Source organism: Lagenorhynchus albirostris, chromosome 3, assembly GCF_949774975.1.
Source record: "Lagenorhynchus albirostris chromosome 3, mLagAlb1.1, whole genome shotgun sequence".
Taxonomy (NCBI): Eukaryota; Metazoa; Chordata; class Mammalia; order Artiodactyla; family Delphinidae; genus Lagenorhynchus; species Lagenorhynchus albirostris.
In genome coordinates this window covers 128,306,369-128,328,852 of record NC_083097.1, presented here as the reverse complement: position 1 = coordinate 128,328,852, position 22,484 = coordinate 128,306,369, and the positions used below count along the sequence as shown (strand labels likewise).

Here is a 22,484-nt window from a genome sequence, read left to right as displayed (position 1 = left end):
GAGAGCCACTTCAAACCTAGTGACACATTCAAACTGAAAGTGAGGGGATGGAATAAGATATTCCATGCAAATGGAAATCAAAAGAAAGCTGGAGTAGCAATTCTCATATCAGACAAAATAGACATTAAAATAAAGACTATTACAAGAGACAAAGAATGCCACAACATAATGATCAAGGGACTGATCCAAGAAGATGATATAACAATTGTAAATATTTATGCACCCAACATAGGACCACCTCAATACACAAGGCAAATACTAACAGCCATAAAAGGGGAAATCGACAGTAACACAATCATAGTAGGGGACTTTAACACCCCACTTACACCAATGGACAGATCATCCAAAATGAAAATAAATAAGGAAATACAAACTTTAAATGATATATTAAACAAGATGGACTTAATTGATATTTATAAGACATTCCATCCCAAAACAACAGAATACACATTCTTCTCAAGTGCTCATGGAACATTCTCCAGGATAGCTCATATCTTGGGTCACAAACCAAGCCTTGGTAAATTGAAGAAAACTGAAATCATATCAAGCATCTTTTCTGACCACACTATGAGACTACATATCAATTACAGGAAAAAATCTGTAAAACATACAAACACATGGAAGCTAAACAATACACTACTTAATAACCAAGAGATTACTGAAGAAACCAAAGAGGAATTCAAAAAATACCTAGAAACAAATGACAATGAAAACACAACAACCCAAAACCTTTGGGAGGCAGCAAAAGCAGTTCTAAGAGGGGAGTTTATAGCAATACAATCCTACCTTAAGAAACAAGAAACATCTCAAATAAACAACCTAACCTAACACATAAACCAATTAGAGAAAGAAGAACAAAAAAACCCCAAAGTTAGCAGAAGTAAAGAAATCATAAAGATCAGATCAGAAATAAGTGAAAAAGAAAAGAAGGAATAGATAGCAAAGATCAATAAAACTAGAAGTCGCTTCTTTGAGAAGATAAACAAAATTGATGAACCATTAGGAAGACTCATCAAGAAAAAAAGGGAGAAGACTCAAGTCAATACAATTAGAAATGAAAAAGAAGTAACAACTGACACTGCAGAAATACAAAGGATCATGAGAGATTACTACAAGCAACTCTATGCCAATAAAATGGACAACCTGGAAGAAATGGACAAATTCTTAGAAATGCACAACCATCTGAGACTGAACCAGGAAGAAGTAGAAAATATGAGCAGTCCAGTCACAAGCACTGAAATTGAAAACGTGATTAAAAATCTTCCAACAAACAAAAGCCCAGGACCAAATGGTTCACAGGTGAATTCTATCAAACATTTAGAGAAGAGCTAACATCTATCCCTCTCAAACTCTTCCAAAATATAGCAGAGGGAGGAACACTTCCAGACTCATTCTACAAGGCCACCATCACCTGGATACCACAACCATACAAAGATGTCACAAAGAAAGAAAACTACATGCCAATATCACTGATAAACATAGATGCAAAAATACTCCACAAAATACTAGCAAACAGAATCCAACAGCACATTAAAAGGATCATACACCATAATCAAGTGGGGTTTATCCCAGGAATGCAAGGATTCTTCAATATATGCAAATCAATTAATGTGATATACCATATTAACAAATTGAAGGAGAAAAACCATATGATCATCTCAATAGATGCAGACAAAGCTTTTGACAAAATTCAACACCCATTTGTGATAAAAATCCTGCAGAAAGTAGGCATAGAGGGAACTTTTCTCAACATAATAAAGGCCATATATGACAAAACCACAGCCAACATCGTCCTCAATAGTGAAAAACTGAAAGCATTTTCACTAAGATCAGGAACAAGACAAGGTTGCCCACTCTCACCACTCTTATTCAACATAGTTTTGGAAGTTTTAGCCACAGCAGTCAGAGAAGAAAAAGAAATAAAAGGAATCCAAATCAGAAAAGAAGTAGTAAAGCTGTCACTGTTTGCAGATGACATGATACTATACATAGAGAATCCTAAAGATGCTACCAGAAAACTACTAGAGCTAATCAATGAATTTGGTAAAGTAGCAGGATACAAAATTAATGCACAGAAATCTCTTGTATTCCTATACACTAATGATGAAAATCTGCAAGAGAAATTAAGGAAACACTCCCATTTACCATGGCAACAAAAAGAATAAAATATCTAGGATAAACATACCTAAGGAGACAAGAGACCTGTATGCAGAAAATTATAAGACACTGAGGAAAGAAATTAAAGATGATACAAATAGATGGAGAGATATACCATGTTCTCGGATTGGAAGAATCAACATTGTGAAAATGACTCTACTACCCAAAGCAATCTACAGATTCAGTGCAATCCCTATCAAACTACCACTGGCATTTTTCACAGAACTAGAAGAAAAAATTTCACAATTTGTATGGGAACACAAAAGACCCTGAATAGCCAAAGCAATCTTGAGAACAAAAAATGGAGCTGGAGGAATCAGGCTCCCTGACTTCAGACTCTACAATAAAGCTACAGTAATCAAGACAGTATGGTACTGGCATAAAAATAGAAATATAGATCAATGGAACAGGATAGAAAGCCCAGAGATAAACCCACACACCTATGGTCACTTTATTTTTGATAAAGGAGGTGAGAATATACAGTGGAGAAAAGACAGCCTCTTCAATAAGTCGTGCTGGAAAACTGGACAGCTACATGTAAAAGAATGAAATTAAAACACTCCCTAACAACATACACAAAAATAAACTCAAAATGGATTAAAGACCTAAATGTAAGGCCAGACAATGTAAAACTCTTAGAGGAAAACATAGGCAGAACACTGTATGACATAAATCACAGCAAGATCCTTTTTGACCCACCTCCTGGAGAAATGGAAATAAAAACAAAAATAAACAAATGGGACCTAATGAAACTTCAAAGCTTTTGCACAGCAGAGGGAACCATAAACAAGATGAAAAGACAACCCTCAGAATGGGAGAAAATGTTTGCAAGTGAAGCAACTGACAAAGGATTAATCTCCAAAATTTACAAGCAGCTCATGCAGCTCAATATCAAAAAAAACAAACAAGCCGATCCAAAAATGGGCAGAAGACCTAAATAGACATTTCTCCAAAGAAGATATTCAGATTGCCAACAAACACATGAAAGAATGCTCAACAGCATTAATCATTAGAGAAATGCAAATCAAAGCTACAATGAGATATCATCTCACAGTGGTCAGAATGGGCATCATCAAAACATCTACAAACAAATGCTGGTGAGGGTGTGGAGAAAAGGGTACCCTCTTGCACTGTCGGTGGGAATGTAAATTGGTACAGCCACTATGGAGAACAGTATGGAGGTTCCTTAAAAAACTAAAAATAGAACTACCATATGACCCAGCAATCCCACCCCTGGGCATATACCCTGAGAAAACCATAATTCAAAAAGAGTCATGTACCACAATGTTCATTGCAGCTCTATTTACAATAGGCAGGGCATGGAAGCAACCTAAGTGTCCATTGACAGATGAATGGATAAAGAAGATGTGGCACATATATACAATGGAATATTACTCAGCCATAAAAAGAAACGAAATTGAGTTATTTGTAGTGAGGTGGATGGACCTAGAGACTATCATACAGAGTGAAGTAAGTAAGAGAAAAACAAATACCATATGCTAACACATATATATCGAATCTAAATAAAAAATGATCAGAAGAACCTAGGCGCAAGACTGGAATAAAGATGCAGACCTACTAGAGAATGGACTTGAGGATATGGGGAGGGGGAAGTGTAAGCTGTGACAAAGTGAGAAAGTGGCATGGGACTATATACACTACCAAACGTAAAATAGATAGCTAGTGGGAAGCAGCCACATAGCACAGGGAGATCAGCTCGGTGCTCTGTGACTACCTAGAGGGGTGGGATAGGGAGAGTGGAAGGAAGAGAGATGCAAGAGGGAAGAGTTACGGGAACATATGTATATGTATAACTGATTCCCTTTGTTTTAAAGCAGAAACTAACACACTATTGTAAAGCAATTATACTCCAATAAAGATGTTAAAAAAAATAAAATGAGAAAATAAATCTCCACCCTCAAAGGGAAAGGTAAATTAAATACCGTATTTAAAAAATGGTATTAGTTACTAAATTGTTATAAATATATATAAACATAATTTGTAATTATTGTATATGTGAAATCCTGTTTTTCATAGGGAACAATGTCCAGGATATAGTCTGAAACAGAACAGTATTTGTAGCACCTTGACTACAAGTAGAAAATTAGGCTGCCTAATTTCATAGCGCAGATAAAACACAGGCTCTTAAATCTCAATTTACATCAAGAGTATTCACTTCCAGAAGGCAATCTCTTTACTTAACATAGTGTATAAGTAGCATCTTCCACAATTAAAGAGATGGTTTTATTTCTTTCTGATAGCTTCTTCAAATCTCCCCCTAATGTTTTAAGAAAACGAAAATGAGAATAATTTTGTTGCCTAAAAAGGCTGAAGATAAAGTTTTCATGGTTCCTACCACATATTCCCTTTCTCCTTCTCCTGGAAGTTCACGTGCCTCGAAAACTGAGGTCAAGACAACCTCTACAGTTATTTTAACCTCAGGATGGTAAAGGCTTGAAGTATTAGACTAAGGTTATTTTGCAGAAGTTGGTAACCAATTTCCTTTTAGGCATGAAACCAGAGGAAATAAAGCCAAATGACTTGATACAAAGTACTTTCAGGATGTGGCGTTTATGAGAAAATACAAATTATTTGCTTGAGGGTTTATGGATTTGGCTTCTCTGGGAATCACCACCTACCCTTATTAATGTATATTTTGGACCATTTCTTCAATACTTATATGAGCCTGGCACTGAACTAGGAACTTCTTAAATAACTTTTTAAATCTTCTCAGCAATCATTTTTGGTGGTATGGTATGTTTTAGCTTTATGCCCATTTTACATAATGGCTAAGGGAGTTTAAGTACCTTACCCAAGATAACAAAATTCAAATTCTTTTAACAGTGCAAAAATATTCTCCATTGAGATGAGCAAGTATTTTTCTAGATGGGGATTTAAAAAATATGAAAATCATCTCCAGACAAACTCACAGAAAGAAACATATACCTCAAATATAAGGTGTAAACAAATGTACACCTAGGAAACAGGAAGTTGTGACCTGGCAGGAGTGGAATGAAGTTTGAAACAATTTGACATGCAAGTGATACTGTAAGAACTATGAGATGGAGAATTCAGATTAGAAGAGTGTGCAGTTTTTCTGGATGCCATCCTTTAAGGAAGACACTACTGCCAAGTCAGTGTTTTAAGAGGAAACTTGCCAAGAGGAAAAAAAGATCTTAAAACTAGGTCCCATGGAGAATAGTTCAACAACCTCAGGTTATTTAACTGGGAAAAAAAGAGTTTAAGGTTTATGATATCCTCTTTGAATCAAATGAGGAGAAAAGATTAATCATGTACCTTGTGACAGCAAGAATTGAATTTCTGTAAGTTGCAAGGAGTAAGAAATGTCTTTCTTATTTTGAATTTAAATAGAACAGTTTGAGCTGTCCAAGTCCAGATGAGAATAAACGGTCTTGAAAGGTAACACGACTCCTACTGTCAGAGGTATGGAAGCAGAACCAGGAGGGTTAATGTAGGGAAAAGTCAAACACTGGGTTTGGACTACACTAGATTACTCTCGAAGCTCTCCTAACAGAATATTCAGGACCTTTGATACAGTTTCTTCTGATTCTGGGATTCTGAGATAAATTTGTGATGACAGAGCCTTTAAGAATTATCTAGCCTTCTAGTATTCTCACTGCAAAGGTAGAAAATTAGTCATTAGTTGAATAGCCCTTGGGGTATATATGTTGCTCTCATTTTAAGGTTAGCAACTTCATTGTTTTTCTTGTTCACTATTTCTCTCAGAATGCCAAGGACACTGCATCAGGTTCTAGGTCATTTCTCAAAATAAATTTACTAAGCTTTTCCTTCTCAAATAAAATTATATTTTGTCAGCTAGATATAGATGTTATAAAAAGGGTCACAACTTCTATAAGATTTTTCATGGCTAGGTTTGATGATGTAAGTTGACTACAGATTCAGCATCAAGGTAAACTAACCAATGCTAAGTCTTTCACAAATGAAAACTTTTCCAAACTTTGAAACTTAAACCATTGTGTTCCATTATATAGGTCATGAAACTGAGGCTTAGAGAAGTTAAATATCTTGTCAAAGATCTCACAACTAGTTAAGTGACACAGTTGTGAGCCCATATCAGATCTGAGTGACTTGGACTTTCTAACCAGGGGAAGGAATAGGGGTCAACCAAGCTGGGAACCCACCTGCCTGCCAGGTGACAATGACCACACCACAGCGGGAGGCATGTAACTCCATTTGCATTAACTTGGCAAAAACTCAGGAACCAGGAAAAGAAATAACAACAAAATACTGCCTGTTGCATTGAAAAATAATTGTCTCGGAAGGAAGGGCCAGATGGTCTCAGTGCCTTGGAGTTTAGCTTGAAGGAAAGCACTGGTGTGATAGATATCCCCTCTGTGGAGCATTTGGAAGCACACATCTACCCATACATCTAATTTCAGAGGGCTTTTTGGGATGGAGGTGCTGTGAAACAGGAGCATCCTCCAGAGCTTGCCTGGATGGGTCAGCCCACTCCCTTTCAGCCAGCAGGCATTCAGCAATGATTGCACTGGCCTCATTCACAGTGGGAATGACAACCTTGTACACAGCTATCCAGGAAACCATCATCCACTCTTGGCTCATAGCCCTGTACATACTTGTGTGTTATCTTACTGATTTAATATATTCCTTTACTGCCAGAGTAGATCACATACCAACAAACCACTATCTGGGTGATTTCTTACTCTCATTACACATCTAATTTCTTTCCTTATTATTATTCTGTTGAAAAATTACCTCCACTTCAATCAATACTCCTCTCATACCTTCCCTTCTTAGTCATGCCCCTTACATTTTGGGCTTCCATTTTCTCTAACTTTCCTTATAACTTTACAGTTCAATCACACTTATTCCTTCCTATGGAATTTTGGAAGATCTGTATTTACAGAGTGCTTTCTCACCCCAATCCAGTGGAAACAGTTTACTTTTCAGAACAAGCCTAAACAAGCTAAAGGGTTAAAAAAAGATGATGATTTAACTTAAAAAAGTGATTCACACCAGTAAGAAAATGAACTGTATATGTTTTGTTTTCTAGCCTTTGAAATCCCAGGTTTCAGACAGAAATATCACATAACAGTAACCTACCTCTCTTGTATAAACAATTGTATATTCATACTGCCTGGGGCCATGTTCATATTATGAGGTCAGAGAGCAAACGTTGAGTCATATGGGGATTAGGTGTGAACCATGGTGGACAGGCAGGTGCTACTGTCCCTAAGGGCTTCATAGCTTGGCTTGAGAGAAAGCAACAGAAGGAAAGAAAGAAGGCGGGTTCTACAGTCTGACAGACCTGGGTTATATTATTAATACCCACTCAAGATTTACTTACATTAGTGCCTTATACGCATTATCTCATGCCATCCTCAGAACAATAAGTTAGCTACTGTGACTGCCGATTTTGAGGATGAGGAAACTGAGATGTAAGCAGTTGAAAAGACTCACCCAAAGTCTATTCATCCACAGTTTGTCCTCTACACTTACTGTTGCCAGTTTCTAAATGAGGAAACCTGAAGGAAATTTCACTTTTTCAATTACTGTCAGATAATATATCTAAGGCTATGAATTGTTCATATAAAAAAAACAAAAAAGCTACAGTAATCAAAACAGTGTGATACTGGCACAAAACCAGAAATGTAGATCAATGGAACAGGATAGAAAGCCCAGAGATAAACCCACGCACCTATGGTCAACTAATCTATGACAAAGGAAGCAAGAATATACAATGGAGAAAAGACAGTCTCTTCAATAAGCAGTGCTGGGAAAACTGGACAGCATGTAAACAAATGAAATTAGAAGACTCCCCAACACCATATACAAAAATAAATTCAAAATGGATTAAAGATCTAAATGTAAGGCTAGATACTATAAAACTCTTAGAGGAAAACATAGGCAGAACACCCTTTGACATAAATTGCAGTAAGATCTTTTTCAATACACCTCATAGAGCAATGAAAATAAAAACAAAAATAAACAAATGGGATCTAATTAAACTTAAAAGCTCTTGGACAACAAAGGAAACCATAAACAAAACGAAAAGACAACCCTCAGAATGGGAGAAAATATTTGCAAATGAAGCAACTGACAAGGGATTAATCTCCAAAATATACAAACAGCTCATGCAGCTCAATATCAAAAAAACAAACAAACAACCCATTCAAAAAATGGGCAGAAGATCTAAATAAACATTTCTCCAAAGAACACGTACAGATCGCCAACAAACACATGAAAGGATGCTCAACATCACTAATTATTAGGGAAATGCAAATCAAAACTATAATGAGATATTATCTCATACCAGTCAGAATGGCCATCATCAAAAAAATCTACAAACAATAAATGCTGGAGAGGGTATGGAGAAAAGGGAACCCTCCTGCACTGTTGGTGGGAATGTAAATTGATACAGCCATTACAGAGAACAGTATGGAGGTTCCTTAAAACACTGAATATAAAACTATCCTATGATCTAGCAATCTCACTCCTAGGCACATACGCGGAGAAAACCATAATTTGAAAAGAAACATGCACCACAACGTTCCCTGCGGCACTATTTACAGTAGCCAGGACATGGAAGCAACCTAAATGTCCATCAACAGAGGAAGGAATAAAGAAGATGTGGTACATATATACAATGGAATATTACTCAGCCATAAAAAAGAACAAAATAATGCCATTTGCAGCAACATGGATGGACCTAGAGATCGTCATACTGAGTGAAGTAAGTCAGACAGAGAAAGACAAATATATGATACTGCTTATACGTAGAATCTTAAAAAAGGGTACAAATGAACTTATTTACAAAACAGAAGTAGAGTCACAGATGTAGAAAACAAACTTATGGTTACCAGGGGATAAGGGTGGGTGAGGGATAAACTGGCAGATTGGGATTGACATATATACACTACTATATATAAAATAGATAACTAATAAGTACCTACTGTGTAGCACAGGGGTCTCTACTCAATACTCTGTAATGGCCTATATGGGAAAAGAACCTAAAAAAAGAGTAGATATATGTATATGTAAAACCGATTCACTTTACTGTACACCTGAAACACAACATTGTAAATCAACTATACTTCAATAAAAATTAAAAAAAAAAAGCTAAAAACAGTTCTACTGTTCCTCTCAAGAGAAAAAAAAAAAAAGTGACACAAGCTCTCTGGCAATGTGATGGCTGAAACTCCTGGTGTGTATACAATTATTCTTCTAGAATCCCTCACTGATAGGTAAACACAGCAATAGTCATTTTAGAATGTCAGAGCAGGGATAAAAGATGTTCAGTGGGAAGGGGAAACTGTTGAGACTTCAGGTAAGTTCTGCCCAGACTTGGAGTCACTGTAGTATCCCTGCATGACTGGGGGAAGGATGAGGCCCTGGTTGCCTAGACAGCAAAGGTGAATTATAAAGAAGTAGAGAAATGAAGAAGAGGGGTAGGCATAGTAGAATGAAGAGAACTCTGGAGATGTGGGTAACAGGCCTGGGTTTGAGTCCCAATTCTTCCCCAGCCTCCTTTAGGTCACTGAGTTGAGTTGTCTCATGTACATAAGAGAACTAAACAGTATTGTCTGTCTGTGAGTTCTCCTGGGGATCAGATGCACATAAATAGGAAATTGCTTAACGAACTGTAAAGTACTAAGAAGTTACAAATGGGAGGCCCAGGGCCATTCTGGTCCACAGATGTCTTACGTTTGACCTGAAAGAGTGGTCCTTCCAAAAAAAAAAAGATGATGATGATAGTGATAAGGAATGAAAATGATTTTAGGCAGGCAAAGCACTCCTCTGTTTACCACTGGCTCCACCAAACCTGGACTCTTTATATTTTTGCTACGTGACTCTCCTTTGCTCTCTACTAAATACTAATCATCCTTTATGATCGAGATGGTATACAATGAACTTTACTAGTGTCACCAGTTACCTCAACCTTCTATAAGATGTAATGGAGAGGAAGGCCTATGGTATAGGGTGAAGAGGTGGAGATTTGGGTAAGAGCATCTCGCAGCCACACGTTCAACTCAGAGGATGAAGAACAGCAGAGCAAAGAGCATGATTTTATGAGACCTTGCCTGATATTCCAGATCAGCTGCCACTCTCCTAGCTCTTCAACTGACGCTCTTGAGATTGGGAAGGAAGGTAGGGACAGGATCGTGCCATCGACAAATCCCTTTTTCACAGGTAGTCTCACCACCCAGGAATTTATCAACTAACAGTTGCTACACCAGCTAGGGTAACAAGAAAAAACAAATGCGCAGTGGAGGAGGAGAGATATGAGAGGAAAATGCATTTTGGTATCAAAAAGGACCTATCGTGAAGCAGCAGGAAGAATTTAAAAGCCAATCTCTGAAAGGCCTCAAACAGGGGCCTCTGAGGTGTTCTGGCAAGCTGGTGAAGAGGACAGATTCAGGAATTGCAATTCACATAGCAACTGGCCATTCATCCTGAAAATAAATCTACTCTGGTCATTATTTATCCAGCAGTTATCCCTGATTGCTAAATGAATCTGCGGCACCTCGTGTTTGTTCCCCTATTCTTTGATGTCTGGTGTCAACCAGGCGTTTAATAACTGTCAACTAAGATACTGTATTTGAAAGAATATATTCAGTGAAAGATTAAATTAGGCACCGTAGCCAGACCACCTACTGCCCAGGAAAGTATTCCGTGCTAGAAAATAACATTACCGCCATAAGGATAAAAAAAGAATTTCAAATGAGAGACTTAGGATTTTCCACCCCAAGATGCAAGATGTGAGCTTTTATCCTCAAACTAGGATATGTGTGGCCTGGCCTACTTTCAAATGCCCTCCTGGTCCATCCCTTGCCTATCGGGCCTTTGAGGCTCATTTCTGCCCAGAAGTTTTCCCTGATTATCCCCATCACACTCATCATTCTCTGTATCCCAACTCCTCAAGTTAAAACATTCAGGCCAAAAGTACAGAAATAACACTGAACTTACAGTCAGAACACCAGAGCTTGAATAATAATTCCCTTCCTCTCTGCCATGCGAACCAGGTCTTTACTGGACTTCAGTTTCTCCATCAGTAGAATGCGGTGTTATGTAAAGCGCATGTGCTATGAGAGCTTTAACATGTTAAACATGGCCTTGTGATAGTTGTTCCATTGTTTTCAGTATGTGTGCTTTGTTAACCTTGATTGGCCCCTTAAAGGACCATCACAAGGAGTAGACTTAACATAAAGAAATACTATAGCAAACATGTTGTATCCATTCAAGTCCACAGGATATGAAGACAGGTGCCAGTCAGGCAGGGAAAAATGCAAACTGGGGAGTGGTGGCTGTTATGGATTAAATAAGAACAGCTCTAGTGACAGGTCTGAACTCTGCTCCATGGCAAACGCTATTTATAGTGTTGCCTTCTTCGCACTCCCAGCATGACCTCATCAGCCCTTACCCAAAAAGCTGTTATACAAACCCAGAAAGTCAGGGAGCTAAGGGTGAACCCCCAGTAGGATAAGTCATCTCTCTGTAGGTCCCATGACACTTTAAGATAACTGTCTGTCATCAGATTGGGCCTAGTGAAAATATAAACATCAAGAGCTACTCAAAAAAACTGCAGGCTATTCACATTCAGAGAGCCACACCTTTGCTAGCAGTAAGTGGCTTTCAATGTAATTTGATTCTCTACTTGAAGGAAATACAGCATTCTCAGAATCGTGGTTGCTATGCAATTGAAAAAACTTTCATATTTGTTTTCTTTTCTTTTCCCTTTATTTTTGCTTCATCCATGCTTCTTTTTCACGGATTATATTAAAAATAGTCATTGAGAGTTCTTAGATATCAAATGCAGTACAAATACTTTATACAGAAAAAAAAATTTATACAGCAGTATCTTATTTAATCCTCCTCACCAACCCTTTTTCAGATGAGAAAGTGGAAACTTAGAGAATGAAGTACCAGGTTCTTTTAAGAATTAATCATTGATAAAGTCAGAACATGAGCCCAGTTCTGTGTGATTCCATCAGGAGAGTTTTTGCAACATGAGTTACCGTTGTCCCTGACATTGCTCTTTCCTCTGTTAGGAACAGATCTTCTACCAACAAGGAGAGATCAAGCAGAGTGGCTGTGGCCTATCTCTGGGCTTTTTCATTCAGCATCTTAAGGCACCTCTAGACTATTTACAACCTCCAATTTATTCTGTCATATCTCTTGGTCCTCCTCTCACCGTGGAAGCCAGCTAGAGACTTCTTGAGCCCTAGTGATTAATCTGACGTGTGCTCACTTCTTCGGCCTGGTGTCCATCTGTTTTATTCGACCTGTTTCTTAGTAGCCCCCCAGCTCGCTGCATCTAGAGAAAGCCCGTGCACAGCAAAGAAGACCCAACGCAGCCAAAAATAAATAAAATTAAAAAAAAAAAAGTAAGTCAGATCAGGTGACGCTTTCTTAAACATATGAATGGCTTCTCACTGCATGTAGAATAAAATCCAAGCCCCTACTATTGTTCTCGAGGCCTTAAGATCTGGCCTCTGTCCAACCTCAAGTGGTTAGACTTGATTTTCTAACCACTCCTTCCTCTTGCTCACAAAGTATGAGTTACACAGGCCTAGCCTCAGATCCTCAAAAATGCCAAGCTTTTCTTACCTCAGCACCTTTGTGTTTATCCTCTTCCTCTCTGATCTTCTTACACCCTTCAGGTCTAAGTTCAAAGAGCACTTATCAGAGGTTTCACCCATTTTCCAACATAAAGTAGTCATCTTCCCCAATCTTTGGTAGCCCCTAATGAACCATGCCCTGTTTCCATGCACTCACATAGTCCCCTTGCACACTGAGTCTGGGCTTTCCCATGTGACTTGATTTGGCCAATGGGACATCATGTGGACACATGATGACCACATATACTTAGGGAACACTTGCACAATGGGCTGTGTGCTTTTAATATCCTGCTGCCACTCTCTAAAGAAGCTTGAGAAGGAGTACAGAACGATGACAAAGTGAAGAGATCCTGCAGGATGACAGGTGATCTTGGGTGCTCCAGCCCCAACTGACCTCCTAGCTCAGGTGCATAAAGTAACTCTGGTATAGCACCTGGAGGAGGAAAGCCACACAGTTGAGTCCAGTCAACTCACAGACTGAGGAGGATTAATAAATTATTGTTGTTTTAAGGCAGCACATAGTGGGTGGTTTTTATACTGCAACTGGTAATTGAAACAGTTCCTTTATAGCATTTACCACCATCTGAAATAATCAGACATTTTGTCCACCTGATACGGTCCATCTCCTGCACTGTAAGCTCCATGAGAGCAGACATTTTGCTAGAATGTTACAATTGTATGTATCTCCAGTGCCTATGACAACACCTGGCACCTAGCAGACACTCAAAAAAACGTATCTGGTGAATGAGTAACAAGCTCCAAGACTCTTAAGAGAAAAAATAGGAAACGTATAAAAGGTGAGGTAGAGCAAATTCAAAGATCATTTACGTCAATCTTTCTTGTTACTGGTGAGAAAGTGGTAGCCCACGGGGAAAAAGGACATACATTGTGTAAAGCAAGGCCTATACAATAAGAAAGAATCTGCAAAGTAGACCAGTCATAGAGTAAGAGTCCCAAATCCAAGAATACAAAAGGCTCAGAAAGTACTCAAAGATAAGTGTTTTCTGCAAATAAAAGATTTCAGACTGGAAGCATCTGGATTTGGAGCTGTCTTCCTAAACTCTGTCTGGAGTAGAGCTCTACGGTGCTTCGGAAGGTGGTCTTGGGCATATGCCTGCTCTTCTGGTGCCAGCTCTGAGCTGTCATAATTCCACATTGGGGCTCTAATTGCCTGGTGGTGACCTAGACCCTCGCAGATGCCTGGTCTCCCAACTCCTACTACAGGACTTTCCATGCCAATATCCTGCCCCTGAGGTGTGAAGTTTGTTTTTACTTCCAAACTGTTTTGGAAGTAATATTGCCCAGTTTTACTCTGTGACCCTAACCCAAGTACCTCCATGGACCAGCTCACCAGTCTATTCATTGTCTACAATATGTCAAGCCCACTGCTAAATGATTTCCATGCATTATTTCATTTAAACTTCATAGTATCTCTTAGAGGCAAATACCATTCTTGTCCCCACTGTACTGGTGCATAAGCTGTGCATCGGAGAACTCAGGTAACATGTCCAAGGTTAACAGCTAAAATAAGTGAAGAAATCCTGCTTCAAATGTCTATCTGCATATCTGCAAATCTTACCATCTAATGCCTTCTCTCTGTAATGACTCAACCCTCATGGGCCTACATGTGCCAACCTCAGGCCAGTTCTCAACCCTGGATGGCTTTCATAGCAAATCTCACTGGAAGGTGCCTCATTCCTTTGTGTTCAAACAAACTGTCAGGCTTAAGTCGAGAATCAGTGAATGTTTACTTGATATGTCAGACTGCCCAAGTGGCTCAGGACTAGTTTATGCCTTAACTTCCCCCAAAGTACCTAACTTTGCATCTTTCGAATCTGCTGGCAGCTGGGTGAGGAATATATTTGGGGAGAGAGGAACAATAAGAGCTTGGCTGCATGAAAGATAACTTCCCCCATATCTGCATCTTGGCATATTCTGCCCTGTGTAAATATTTAGCTGTGTTTAGGCATGGGAAATAGTCATTTTAGTTAGAACCTTAAGCTTCAGGAACTCCAAAGAGCATTTACTTCAGGGTTTTTAGTAATGTAGGCTCTTCTATCCATCGTTTCATGCAAATGCAGTATATAAGATCAGAATCGCGTTTCTCTGATTTAAGGAGGTATATGTTCATGTGGTGGCTGTATTGGTAGAGATGAGGAGAAGTTAGTGATACTTGGCTCCTTGGCTTTCTGCTTTGGCCACACAACCTGAAGCTGGAGAAAGTCACCTACTCAAGGTCACACGGTTTTCCAGATAACAGTAACCTGTGAGTGTTGGCACCTAACACATTTGAGGCTAAAATGCACAACTTAATTCAGTGTGTGCACCTCTTCTTTACCTGCGTAGTAAGCAGTGCTTTTTCTTTTCCTGCCTCAGCTGACTCTAAGTATGGAATTGCTTCTCCCTATTTTCCAGGCCCACCCCTCTGGATTCCCTCCTGGTATACACTATTTGCTGCCTAAAGACTCGGTTGCCTAGCAACCAAGCTCTTCAGGCTTCCTAATAGACAAAGGCTTTTCCTTCCAGTCCAACTGCTGTACTAATGCTCATTGTTGACAAGGAAACAGCTCCCTTCTGAGCATACTCTGTAATGTGGAGGCTGATTTTGGGACTTGGTGTCAGGAGCTATGGACATGTCTCATAAACAGGGAAGAGAAACAGAAGTTTGAGGACCAACTCATTGTATTGAATAGACTGTTTCATGCATTGATAGATGACGATGCAGGCATTTCAACTTGGTTACTCACCAGAAATTGTATTACAGAAGGCATTTTGTTGTGGTGATATCTGAATTCAGAGAACAATTCACATCGCCATCTTCTTGTCTCTTTTCACAAAGAAACCATCTAATATTGCAAAGTATACAACCACACCATTTGAAATTATTTCATGCCTACCAACTAAGCTGTCAGATTGAAGTTCCACTGAACTAGAAAGCCTTGAATCGACAGAGCACTTTCAAATCCATCTCACTGGATCCTAACATTGGGCCATTATCAAGGTAGGCAGCACATGGAACGGCATTCCCACTTAATGGAAGATGAAGTGACTCACCCAAAAGTAGACAGGGAAAAGGAGAAAAAGCTGCTTCTTCAAAACCAGATCTTGAGAGTCCTCTGGCTCTAGGCACTTGTTCAACTCTGGGACAGATGCATCTTCAGGTGGAAAATGATTTAATATTTCTGGCTCGCCTGCAGAGAAAGGAGGGCAGAGGGTCATTTTCTAAATTACTAAATAAGCTTGGAGAAATGTAACAACTTATTCTGGGTTACTCAGCAAAGCTGTGACCCTCTTACCTTTCTGCATCAAGGCAATTAGCCATTAAACACTACATTGCTTATGTCTCCATGGCTTTATCAGGAGACAGCTTGTGGATGCACTTAGAAACATATACAAGCAAGTAACTTTAAATATAGACGAATAGCAAAATATAATTACTATACCCTACTATTGAACGTAGCAGGATTTCATAATCTTTTTTTGTTTCCCTAGGACAAAGCAAGATGATAAACTTAATAAGAATAGGCATTGTGTCTCCTTTTCTTGCCTTGTGTCTGCAAAGAGCCTGGCATAGAGAATTCATATCATAAATATTAATAGAACTAAAGGATTAAAAGAGAAAAAAATGAGGAATCACCGTATCACCCAATATAGCAAAAATAACTTATATTCCAATATCTACCCATATCGTCCAGTTAGACTAAATAACACCACCTTAGATTCAAAATCAGGAAGAACTTTCTGGCACTTTCTGGCACTTGCCTATTGCTAAAATCTTGGAATGCTTTCCAGAGTAAAACTAAAAGATCTTCCCTGTGAAACAAGACTAGCTACCCAACTGTAAGGCCAGAGCCCCATGTAATTTAGATTGGGAACAGGAGGAAAATTCAGTCAAACCAGAAATACCTTTCTAGCTCTCAGTATTTTAATTCTTCTTCTTCCATTCAGTATTATTCCATCCTTTAACACCATGATCATCAAAGATCTTGCTTAGCTAGTTCTATAATGTATTATTTTTAGGGCAAGTTCATCATAGCATACAGCATCGTAATCAAGAGTATAAAATTTGGACACAGATTGGCCTAGGTAAAAGGCCTTTCCTCCTAGTGGTTGTTTAGACCCTTGGGCCTCTCTGAACCAGTTTCCTTATAAGCAAAATAGGAATTATCATAGCACTCATGTCAGAATGCAGTCATAGACATTTAATAAGACAATGCATAGTAGAGCTTTTAGCTCAGATCTGACATATAGGGCTCAGTAAAGTTAGTCATTAATTTAAATAATCATAGTGAATAACAGTAATTTAAATAAGTTTAGCTTTAGATCTGAGGGTGTTTTTTTAAGGAGCCCATATTCTTTGGACAAGGTCCGAAGATGTCCCAAACTTTTCAATCAACTCATGGAAAGAGTTCCTAGTGCATTTCTAAGAAACATGTGTTCAAACAGCCTTTAAGAGAATTTAATACCTTTCTAGGTTCAGGGCAGAAATTCTAGAGAAGCAGCATTCTAGACCTTTTCCATGAAGGACTGTGCTGTTGATAACTCATTATCTCCTTTTACTTCCCACCTTCACCACTCAGAAGGAGGAATTATTCAGTACACACTGTTCCTGCCCTTTCCTCTGCTGGATGGGAACATACCATGTTTTTCCATCACATGCTAGATTTTTCTGACACCATCTGTTCTCCTAAGCCCACAGCACACAGTTTGCCTTGCTGTCACAACTCTATTTGAAAATGTAGAGAAGAAATGTGATGAATGATTCTAAGGAATGTTGTTTACCTACCAACCATTCACTGCTGAATGGTAGGGATGGGGCTGGATAACAGTACAGGGCCTTACAGTGCTGGGATTCTATGAATAGCCCTACCTAATATGTCACAGTTTGAATGGTAGAGACAAGGTCTGATTCCAAAGATTTTTAACTCAATAAGGACATGCTGCTACGAATCCTATCTCAACTCTGATTTACAGAGTTCTTAGTTTCCACTAGGCACTATGATAATCACCTTCCACACATAACACAATCCTCACAGTACAAGTAACACACTGTTACCATCCACACATGTAATTGAGAAACTAGAGGCTTGGGCAGATGAGTCGCTTTTCTCCTTGTCACACAGCTAGCAAATGGCAGAGTTGGAATGTGAACCCAAGCTGTCTCCAGATTCTCTGTCCTTGCATACAATGCCTCCAACAAGAAAAATAAACAAAGAACCAGTTGGCTTGCATTGTCCAGTCCTATCTATAGGAAGATTTTTGTCCCCTGGAGTTACAGTTCTATTTTGCTGTATTCTTTCCTTCCCTAAACTGGAAGGAAGTTCATTAAGGGCAGAGATTATGAGCTGCTTACATTTACACTTATACACACCCCTCACACCACCTTTGATCATTCATAGTAGATGCTCAGTAAATATCAGTGATGGATGGGTCCTCATATGTGATCAGTCAGCTATCACTAGGGTGACCAAATAATGTGTCAACCAAATCAGGGCACGTTTGAGAGGGAAAGAGGTCCTACTAAAAATTATTCTAGGAAAATAGTTATAAATTGAGATCATCCTGGACAAACTGGACCACACGGTTATCCTAGTTATAACCCGTGTTCTATGATAGCTGTTCAACGTTATGAGTTTCCTCTGAGATAAAGCTAACAGACAACCTTTGAAACAGTTAAATTGGAACACCAGAAAATGGAGCCATCTATCCCAAATACAAACCCAAAAGCAGAGACTATCAAAAAGACAACCTGGATGTCACCCTGATTCTGTTTTCCCTTTTATAAATGTGTTTTTTTTTTTCTCACTCCTCAGCAGATGCTACCTGATTTGTGCTCCGGCTAATGTCACTCACGTCAACAACGTTGCCAACTGCAACGAGGTGCTACTGACACCAGGAAAGATGATGAGCAAAAGGAGAATGGCAGCTGGCTGCATTTCCTTCTTGTAGCGTTTTAATGAATCAAGGAGCATCCTGACAGAGTACATCTGTATATGCTAGAAGCAAAGCCGAATGGTCCCATCCCCAACTCTGAGATCTGAGAACCCCGGGGTGGGCTCCACCCTCATGACAGGGCTGGATGGGTCCTGAATAGTGGATGAGGACTCGGGAATATAAGAAACAGCTACAGGGCTATGGGAAAAACTGCAGAGATGTGGTAAAGAAACGTGAATTCTCTCTCACTCAGCACTACTCGTTAGCTTTGTGACTTAGGCAAACTATTTGTCTTAATTGAGACTATTAATAATAAGCAAATACTAAAGCTACCTTAAGCAAAGACAATAAAACAAGCAGTTTATTTCAAGGATCCACAGGCATTTCACAGAAGTCAAAGGCAGGAACACAAAATCTCAGAAGTACTGGATAAGGAAGCTACAACAGCACTGCATGCCTAGCAAAAGAGTTTATTTCCTCTTTCATTACTGCTTCCTTCTGTGAATCTGCTTCTTTCTCATCCCTGTCAATTACTTTTTTTGCCATCTAGCTTGCCTGGTGGAATAACCCAAGTTTGTATGGTATAGGTCTAACCACAAGGAACGACTGATTCTCAATTCTTATTTCTATGTCCAATTACCAGCCAAAGGTCTGATTGGCGTAGCTAGTGTCAGGTGTCTTCCCCAGGCCCAAAAAGCATGTGTAGAGTATACATCAATTTTAGGTAACATGCCTGAGGCCCACTTCCATGGCCCAATAGAAGGTGGATGCATTTCTGTTTCAGTGGGACTGTTTGTGAGCTGAGATGACATTTTCAAAGGTATCCCATTAGCTTGTGTAACTTCACTCCCTCAACAGTAAAATCTGACTTTTCTTTCCTCAGGGGGTTATAAATCTTAAATGATACCATATATAGGGGAAAAAATGTGGAATTCAAATGGCTTTATATCTGTCGGCTACTAGCTTTAACCTTAAGTCACCCCATGAGTCAGATGAAAAGCAGACATATTTAAGCTTGTATCCTCTAGATTCCCAAGTAGTCCTCCTTCTACAGATACCTGGAGGTCAATGTCATTGCCAGAAAAAAGAAAAAAGCTTTCCTACTGTGAATGTTGTAGGCTTAGAGTTCAATGACAAGCCAGAACATTCTCCCCTCTCTAGGTTTGTAATTAATTCCCTCATTTGCATTATGTAAATGGTACCAAGTATAATTTAATATCCATAATTATTATCATTAATAAACTCAGTTGTTATTTCTCTAGCTGAGCTCTGAGATGCTCAATTAGTAGAACTGTAAACAGAACATAAGGGGTGCAGAAAGCATGAATATTTAGTGATATTGACAGATTTTGTTCGTGACCTGCCACAATTATTAATATTACTATTAATTTTGCCAGGGCAGGTTATAAACATCAGTGCCAAGTATGAAGCAAAGAAAACGCCTTCACCCAGAACTTAATTGTCCAAGGAATACTACTAAAAAAGGAAAGGATACACATCTCACTCAAGCCCTGAGAAAAGAATCAATCCATCAACAGATTCCCTACTAAGGCCTGTGATGGGTAAAGATTCAACAATGTCAGGGGTTAGGAAAGGGCTAGAATGTAAAATAATATTCCGTAAGTGTTTTATTGATAGAACCCTCCACATGTCTGATCTGAATACTCCTTCCTCCCCAACCCTCCATAAAAATGACTTTGTGAAAAGAGCAGCAGGTTCTAAATCTGATTCTATAATTTACTGGCCTGAAATTCCTCACCGTTAAATGGGGTATAATTCAAATATCTGATCTGCCTAGCTGGAACTAGCAGAGAGGAAATACTTTGTCAAGGAGCAGCAGAGGAGAGTTGAAATTCAAGGTTTCAGGCATGTCTTACCCAAGAAAGCCTGAAGTGATATGTGCCCTGGGTAAACATGAGCTACCTTGCATAGAACCGTTGAGAAACTAGGTGGATCCATCCCGTGAAGCCCTCTACAAGCTGAGGACGCTCGCAGCTCTAAGAGATAGAGGGCACAGTACAGATTACTAAGCGGTGGTACCACCTGAGAGGGTACAACTTACAGAGATGAGGAAGGGAAAGTGATGGAGAGGAACCAGAAAAAGGGGAGGCAATGGGAGAAAAAAATATGGGATAATGTTGACTAGGCTGTTTAAAGAAAATATCAACTTGAGGAGCGGCTGTTCTTTATACTGTCAGAGGTGCACATGTGCAAACACAGAGACACGTAGTTATGTATTTTCTCCACACACAGACACCCCATATGTATACAATCTCCTCATATTCCTCAATACGTACAACTCCTGTGTCCATGGACACACATAAATACACTCCCCCGAATCTCACCACACACACACACACACACACACACACACACACTTTCCGCACTTCATATATCCACAAGAGTAGCAACAGAACCTCAGCAAAGCTATCTGCAACAAGTGCAGAAATGGGGCACACAAACACTCTAAAGACAGTCATAGTGTCACAGGCTGTCTGACCAACAGTCTATCAGAAAAACAGTAAGACCTAACCAAATGCCAACAGAAAGGTCAGCAAGACTGACTCCTGCTTCCTCAAGCAGCTGGTAATTTTTCTGTACTTCTGTAAACAGAATTGGAGAGGGAAGAAATTCAGGTTAATGGCTGACTACTATCATTAGCCAGATCGGTGCCCGTTTTGGAAAGAATATTTTAGTGACATGTTTACCAAAGGGTCTAATTCAAATACGAACTAAAATAGAAAGTTATAAAAATGTAGATCACTCTCCATCTTGATCCATCTCCTCAAATGCACAGAGGAATCAAGTATAACACAAACATACAAACACACACTTGAACATCTGTAATTATCAAATATATCACTCTTAATGTCCACATCCAGCTGAGTTATTAAATAAGTTTTTAATTGTATATCTGAAGGTGATACTGCATAAAGGAAAGGGCCATTGATTTCCCTTGACAGCTGCCATTTATTAAGAACTAACTATGTGTGGACACCGCTCCAACATCTTCACATTATCTCATTTAATCCTGACAAGAACTCTATGGAGTAGGTACTATTATTATCTCCATATTATGGATGATGAAACTGAGACACAGATAAATTATGCTGAGGAAATATACATGATATTATAAATATTATACTGAGGAAAAGGCAGAGCTTGAATTTGAACTCCGGTGGTCTAGCCCTAGAGTGTTATGCTAAAATGAGGATATTTCATCCCCACGCCAACTACCAACCAGCAGTAACCGTCTGTAATGTTAAATGGAGAAATGTTTTTGATTGTATATGGGCTTGACAAGAAGGAATGCTCCAGTCAATGGAGGAGGTGTACCACCGGTAGGAAGGTGAGTGGAGACATGCATAGTGAGTATTTGCGACGCTGACCTGGGATCCAGAGGCTGAGCAGCCAGCAACCACATGTGCATACTTGCCCAGATATGACAGGTGAAAGGTGAAGGAATCAAAGACAAGGTCACGGGCTTAACAATGTTGTTATGGGTTTGAGCACACCTGAGGGCCTCTTGGCACAATGCTGGATGGCGAGAACAGCTTAATATCCTAAGAGCTGAGATCATTATCCTCTAGTTTAAAACATGATTTCACAATTACAATCTTTGTTTTTTAAACTCCAGCCATCCCCACGTCTATAACTAAAAATTACAGAATTCAATCAGTAATAAAACTCCTCTGTGTGCTTACAATACAGTGTGGACTGAAATGCATGTCTAAAAGTTATATGACAGTTAAAGAAAGTGACTTTCCATCCTCA

General features: G+C 39.1%; 1 long non-coding RNA gene across 1 annotated transcript in view; it reads right to left on the bottom strand.

The window, feature by feature from the left end:
* LOC132517241 (uncharacterized) overlaps positions 1-22,484 on the bottom strand; it is a 431,094-nt gene that overhangs the window by 60,414 nt on the left and 348,196 nt on the right. The window contains exon 3 of the long non-coding RNA XR_009539645.1: positions 15,831-15,967. This is a non-coding gene — a long non-coding RNA (uncharacterized LOC132517241). The remainder of the gene's footprint in view (positions 1-15,830; positions 15,968-22,484) is intronic.